Below are 8,481 nucleotides of genomic sequence, written 5' to 3'. Positions count from 1 at the left end.
TCTAACGCTAACACTCACCCTAAAATCTAACCGCAATCCTAACTCTAACCCTAAATCTAACACTACCACTAAACCTAACCCTAACCCACACCTGTAATACTAATGTTAACACAAAATCTAATCCTAACACTAACCTCTACCACTAACCCTAACCCTAAAGCTATCGCTAAACCTAGCCCTAAAGCTAACATTAAACCTAACTTCTAAACCTAACCCTAACCCTAACCCTAATCCTCAACCTAACCCTAACCCTAACCATAACCCTAACACTAATCATAGCCGTAACCCAAAGCCTAATGTGACCCTAAAGCTAACCCTAACCCTAACCCTAACATTAACCCTAAACATAACCCTAACACTAACCTCTAAACCTTACCCTAACCCTAATGGTGATGCTAAACCTAAACCTAAGCTTCAACCCTAACCCTAACACTAACCCTAACCATAACCTCTAAGTCTAATCCTAACACTAACCCTAACCCTAAACTCCACACCTAAACCTAACCCTAACACTAACAATAACCCTAAACCTAATACTAACCCTAAACTCTAAACCTAACACTAACACTAACCCTAACAATATCCATAGACATAAACCTAACACTAAACCTAACATTAATCCCGACCCCTAGCCCTAACCCTAACCGTTAAACTAACACTAACAATGACCATAATACGTAACCCTAACCCTAACCCGAAAACTACCAAAACACTAACCCTAACCCTAAACCTAACCCTAACCCTAAAGCAAACCCTAACCCTAACCCTAACCCTAACCCTTACCCTAACCCGTACCTCTAACCCTAAACCTAACTTTAACCCTAACCTTAATTCTAAACCTAACTCTAAACCTGACACTAACCTCTAACCCTAACACTAACACTAACCCTAAACATAACACTAACACTAAACCAAACATCTAACCCTAAACTTAATCCTAACCTTTAACTCTAACCCTAACACTATCCAAAACCTAACCCTAACCCTAAAATTTACACTAAACCTAAAATTATCCCTAACACCTAACCCCTAACACTAACACTAAACCTAACTCTAAAACAAACCCTAAATCTAACCCTAACCCTAAACCTAAACCTAATCATAAAACTAACCCTAACCCAAAGCCTAACTGTAACCTTCTTCCTAACACCTAACCTCTAACCTTCAACATAATCATAACCCTAACCCTAAACCTAACCCTAACCCTAACCTAACCATAACAATAAAATCTAACCCTAAACCTAACCCTAACATTAACTCTAAATCCTAACTCTAAACCTAACACTATTCCTAAAACTAACCCTAACAGCAAACCAAACTTAACCCTAAACCAATCCCTAAAACCTAACCCTTAATCCTAATGCTAAACCTAACCCTAAAACTAACACTAAAACAAACCCTAACACTAACCCTAAATCTAAACCTTACCCTAAAGCTAATCATAACCCTAACCCTAACCATAAACTGAAGCCTAACCTTAAGCCTCTCCCTAATCCTTAACCGCTAACCTCTAAATCTAAACCTAACACTAACCCTAACCTAACACTAACCCTAATGGTAACCTAACCATAAACCTAAGCTTTAACCCTAACCATAATCTCTAAGGCTAACACTAACCCTAAAGCTAATACCAAACTCTAACCTCTAAACATAACCATAACACTAAGCATAACCCTACCCATAACCCTATGCTTTAACCCTAACACTAACGCTAACCATAACCATAACTTCTAAGCCTAACCCTAACCCTAACACTAAACCTAACCATATCCCTAACACTAAGCCTAAACCTACAACTATCCATAACCCTAAACCTAAACATAACGCTAACCCTAACACTAACCCTAACCCTAAACCTAAACCTAACCCTAACTCTAATCCTATCCCCAACACCTAACCCCTAACCCGAACCCTAAACCTAACCCTCAAACTACCTGTAAACCTAACGCTAATTCTAACACAAACACTATCCCTAACCCTAAGCCTAAACCTAATCATAACCATAAACCTAACCACAACATGAAGCCTAACGCTAACCCTTTCACTAACACCTAACGCTAACCCTAAACCTAGCCCTAACCCTAACCCTAACCGTAACCCTAACCTTAACCCTAACACTAACCTTAACCCTAAATTCTAATCATAAACATAACCCTAACCCTAATCCTAAACCTATACCTAAACCTAAGCCTAATATCTAACTCTGAACCTAACCCTAACACAAACCCTAACCCTAACCCTAACCCTAAATTCTAACCCAAACCCTAACCCTAATTCGAAACTTAACCTTAAAACTAACCCTAAACCAAACCCTAACCCTTAACACTAAACCTCAACCTAACCATAATCCTAAAAACAACCCTAACCCTAAGCCTAAACTTAAACGCTAACCCTAACCCTAACCCTAAACCTATACCTAAACCTAAGCCTAACATCTAACCCTGAACCTAACCCTAACACAAACCCTAAGCCTAAACCTAACGCTTAAATGTTAACCCTAAGCCTAAAATCTAACCCTGAACCTAACCCTAACACAAACCCTAAGCCTAACCCTAACGCTTAAATGCTAACTCTAACCCTAAACCTATCCTTAATCCTAACCTTAACCCTAAACCTACTACTAACACTAAAACCTAACCCTAACCTTAATGCTAACTCTATCCCTAACAACTAAATCCTAACCCTAACCCTAACCCTAACCCTAACATTAACCCTAACCCTAACCATAACCCTAACCGTAACCCTAAACCTAATCGAACCCAAAACCTAATCATAACCCGAAGCCTAACCAAAACCCTCTCCCTAACACCTAAAGCTTAAACCTAAATCTAAACCTAACCCTAACCCTAACTGAAACTGTAACCTTAACCCTAAACCTAACCCTAAACCTAAATTCTAATCATAACGCTAACCCTAACACTAACCTTAAACCTAACCTTAAACCTAAACTCTAACCCTGACCCTAACCCTAACCCTAACCCTAACTGCAACCTTATCCCTAACACCTAACTCTTAAACCTAACGTTAAACCTAACCCTAAAACTAACCATAAATCTAATGCAAACGCTAACCCTAACACTAACCCTAACCTAATCATAACCTAACCCTAACCAGAACCTGAAGCCTAACCCTAAACCTATCCCTAACACCTAAACCCTAAAACTATCCCTAACCCTAAACCCAATCCTAATGCAAACCATTAGACTAAACCTAACTGTAACCGTAACCCTAACCCTAACCCAAACACTAACCTAATCATAACCGTAACCCTAACCATAACCCAAAGCCTAAGCTTAACCCTATCCCTAACCCTAACACTAACACTAAACCTAACCCTAAAGCTAAGCTTTAAACCTAACCCTAACCTTAACCATAACCTCTAAGCCTAACCCTAATCCTCACACTAAACTAACCCTAAACACTAACCCTAACTTATACCCTAACCCTAACATTAATATTATCCCTAACACTAACCCTAACCCTAACACTATCAAGAACACCTAACTCAAAACCATAACCCTAAATCTAAGACTAAAATTAACCTAATCCCTAACCCTAACCCTAAACCGAAGTTTTAACACTAACCCTAACCTAACCTTAACCATAACCTCTAAGACTAACACTAACCCTAAACCTAAACACAAATTCTCACCCTAAACCTAACACTAACCTCTAAGCCTAACCCTAACCCTAACCTTAACCCTACCTCTAACACTAACCCTAACCATAACTCTAACCATAACACTAAAACTAATCCTAACCTTAAACTTAGCCCTAACATCTAACCTAACCCTAACTCTAACCCTAACCCTAACCGTAAGACTAAACCAACTTCTAACCCTAACACGATCCGTAACCCTTAACCTAAACCTAACCCTAACACTATCCCTATTGCTAACACCTAACCCCAAGCAAACCCTAAACTTAACCCTAAAACTAACACGAAACATAACCCTAACCACAATACTAAGCCTAACCCTAAACTTAATTGTAACCCTAGCGCTAACCCTAACCCAAAGCCTAATCTTAACCCTTTCCCTAACAACTAACCCCTAACCCTAACACTAACCCTAACTCTAAACCTAAACCTAACCATAACCATAAACCTAACCCTACCACTAACCCTAATGACTAATCCTAACACTAACAATAACACTAACACTAACCATAAACATAACCCTAAAACTAACATTAATCCCTAAACCTAACTCTAACCCTACTCCTTAAACTAACACTAAGCCTGACTGTAAGACCTAACCCTAACCCTAACCTAACCCTAACCTTAACCTAACCCTAACCCTAACCCTAACCCTAACCCTTACCCAAACCTAACCCTAACACTAACACTAACACTAAACTTAACGCTTACCTCTAACCATAACCCTAACCCTAATCCTAAACCTAAACCTAAGCCTAAAGCCTAACCCTAACACTAACACTATCCGTAACCCTAAACTTAACCATAAACCTAACCCTAACCCTAACCTTATCCCTAACCCGTACCCTAACCCTAAAACTAACCGTAAACCTAACCCTAAACCTAACTCTAACACTAACCCTAATCGTATCCCTAACACTTAACACCTAACCCTAACCCTAAACCTAACATTAAAACTAACCATAAAACTAAACATAAATCTAACCCTAACCCTAAACATAACCCTAATCCTAAATATAAACCTGACCATAAATTCTAATCCTAATCCTAACCCTAACCCTAACCCTAAACTGTAACCCAAAACCTAACGCTAACCGTAACACAAAACATAACCTAACATTAATCCCTAACCCTAACCCTAACCCTAACCCTACCCCTTAAACAAACCCTAAACCTGACAGCAATACCTTACACTAAGCTAACACTACCATAAACCCAACCATAAAGCTAACCCTAACCCTAACTGTAAACCTAGCCATAACCCTAAACCTAACACTAACCTCTAACCATAACCCTAAACTTAACACTAACCCTAACCCTAAGCCTAAACCTAAACTCTAACCATAACCAAAACACTAACGCTACCCTAACCCTAATTCTAAACTCTAACCTTAACCCTAACACTAACCCTAAACCTAATCATAACCTTAACCCTAACCATCACACAAAGCCAGCCCCTAACACTCTCCCTAACACCTAACCACCAACCCTAGTCCTAACCCTAACCCTAAACCTAAACCTACCCCTAAACCTAACCCTAACACATACCTCTAATTCTAACCCTAATGCTAACCCTAACCCTAACCCAAACCTCTAACAGTAACCCTAACCCTAAACCTATGCCTAACAGTAACCCAAACATTAACAATAAACATACCTTCTAACCCTAACCCTAACCCTAAACCTCAACCTAAACATAACCCTTGCAATAACCCTGACCCTAATCATAACCGTAACCCAAAGCCTAACCGTGAACCTAACCCTAATTCTATCCTTAACCCTAACACTAACCCTAAACCTAAACAAAACTCTAAACCTAACCTTAACCCTAACACTAACCCTAAACATAACCCTAACACTAACCACTAAAACTAACCCAAACCATAACCGTGACGCTAAACCTAAAGCTAAGCTTTAACCCCAACCCTAACACTCACCCTAACCATAACCTATAAGCATAACCCTAACACTAAAATGAACCCTAAATTTTAAACCGAAACCTAACCCTAACAATAACAATAAACGTAAACCTAACCATAAACCTAAACACTAACCCTAAAATTAACACTAACCCTAACTTTAGCCCTAGCCATAAACCTAACACTAAAACTAACATTAATCGCTAACCCTAACCCTAACTTTATCCCTTAAACTAACACTAACTCTGACTGTAATACGTAACCCTAACCCTAACGCCAAACCTACCATAACCCTAAACCTTACCCTAACCCTAACCGTAACCCATACTACTAAGACTAAACTTAACCCTAAAACTAAAACTAATGCTAACCCTAAACCTAACTATAACCCTAAACATAACCCTAACTTTAACCCTAACCCGAAGGCTAACCCATACCTCTAACTCTAAATCTAACCCTAACACTTACATTAACCCTAAAACTAACTCTAAACCTAACACTGACCTCTAACCCTAACACTAACCCTAACTCTAAACCTAACACTAACACTAAAACACACTTCTAAACCTAACCTTAATCCTAACATTTAACTCTAACCCTAACCATAACCCTAACCCTAAACCTAACTGTAACCTCTAACCATAACTCCAACACTAGCCCTAACCTTAACGCTAACACCTAACACCTAACCCTAACACTAAACCTAATCCTAACCCTAACCCTAAACCTTCTAATCCTAACACTAACACTAACCCTAACCCTAACCCTAAACCTAAATCCACTCCTAAACCTAAACCTAACTCTAACTCTAACCCTAACCTTAACCCTTACCTAATGCTAACCGCTAACGCTAACCTTAAGCCTAAATCTAAAGCTAAACTTAAACCTAAACCTAACCCTAAACCTAAACTCAAACCCTAAACATAACCCTAACCCTAACACTATTCCTAACCCTAAACCCAACCCTAAACCTAACACTATATCTAACCATGAACCTTACCCTAAACCTAAACGTAACCCTAAACCTAACACTAAGTCTAACCCTAACCCTAACTCTAACCTTAACCCTAACCCTAACCCTAAGCCTAAATCTAACCTCAAACAGTAACCCTAACACTAATCCTAACCCTAACACTAACCCTAAACTAACCCTAACCCTAAACCTAACCCTAATCCTCAACCTAACCCAAACCGTAACTCTAACGACAAACCCTAATCCTAACCCTAACCTTAAACATAACCCTAACCGTAACCCTAACACTAACACAAACCTCTAATGCTAACCATAACATTAAAACTAACCCTAACATTAACAATAAATGTAACTTCTAACACTAAACCTAAACCTAATCCTCAACCTAACCTTTACCATAACCCTAATGACAAATCCTAATCCTAACACTAACCCTAACCTAACCCTAACCCTAAAGTTTAACATAACACTAATCCTCAACCTAATGATAAACAAAACCCTAATGACAAACCCTAATTCTAACCCTAACCCTAAACCTAACCCCAACCCTAACCCTAACCTAAACCTAATGCTAACACTAAAACTAACCTATCCCTAACACCTAACCCATAAACCTAAACCTAACCCTAACCCTAACCCTAACGCTAACCGTAACACTAATGCTAACCCTGACCCTAACTCTAACCCTAACCCTAACCTCTAACAGTAACCCTAACCCTAACCCTAACCATAATACTATCCCTAACACCTAAAACCAAACCCTAACCCTAATCCTAGCCCTAACACTAACCCTATCCCTAACACCTAACACCTAACCCTAAACCTAAACCTAAACCTAACCCTAACCCAAAAACTAACTGTAACACTAACTATAACCCTAACACTAAACCTAACTCTAACTCAAATACTAACTCTAATACTAATCCTAACTCTAACTCTAACCCTAAAACAAAACTGTATCCTTGACTCTAAATCTCACAATAATTGTTACCCTAACCCTAAACCTATCCTCTAACCCTAAACCTAACCCTTTCACTATCCCTAAACCTAACCCTAAACCTATCCTCTAACCCTTACACTATCCCTAACCCTAACCCTAACCTTAACCCTAACCCTAATGCTAACCCTAACAGTAACAGAAACCTCACTTCTAACCCTCACCCTAACCCTAACACTAAACCTCAACCTAACCCTAACCATAACCCTAACGCTAAATTCTAACGCTAAATCTAACACTAAAACTAAGCTTCAACCCTACCCCTAACCCTAACCCTAACACTAACACTTCCCCTAACCCTAACTTTCATGCAAGCCTAAACTTAACTCTAAGCCTCACCCTAACCCCAACCCTAAACCTCAAATTAACCCTAACCTAACAATAACCCTAACACTAACTTCTCACCCTAAACCTAAGCTTCAACCCTAGACCTAACCCTAAACCTAAAACTAACCCTAGCCCTAAGCCTAACCCTAACACTAACCATAAACCTAAACTCAAACCGTAAAACTAACCCTAACCCTAAAGCCTAACTCTGACCGTAAGCCTAACCCTAAGCCTAACCCTAAGCCTATAATCCTAAACCTAACCCTAACAATAACCCTAACCATAACACTAACACTAATCTCTAACCCTAACCCTAAACTTAACCCTAACACTAACACTAAACTTAACTTCTAGGAGTAACCCTAATCCTAAACCTAAACCTCAACCTACCCTAAACGTAACCCTAATCACAAACCCTTATCCTAAACTTAACCCTAAGCCTAACCCCAACATTAAACCTAAACCTAACCCTAACCCTAAAACTAACCCAAACCCTCAACCTAACCCTAACGCTAATCCTATACCTAACATTAACCTATCCTCCAACCCTAACCTAACACTTACCCTAACCCTAACACCTAAAATTTAACCCTTACCCGAACCCTAA

This window comes from Cavia porcellus, unplaced genomic scaffold, assembly GCF_034190915.1.
Source record: "Cavia porcellus strain 051 isolate PalLab524CR breed Dunkin Hartley unplaced genomic scaffold, mCavPor4.1 scaffold_81, whole genome shotgun sequence".
Taxonomy (NCBI): Eukaryota; Metazoa; Chordata; class Mammalia; order Rodentia; family Caviidae; genus Cavia; species Cavia porcellus.
The sequence above is the reverse complement of the archived record's forward strand: the minus strand, read 5'-3'. Positions refer to the sequence as shown.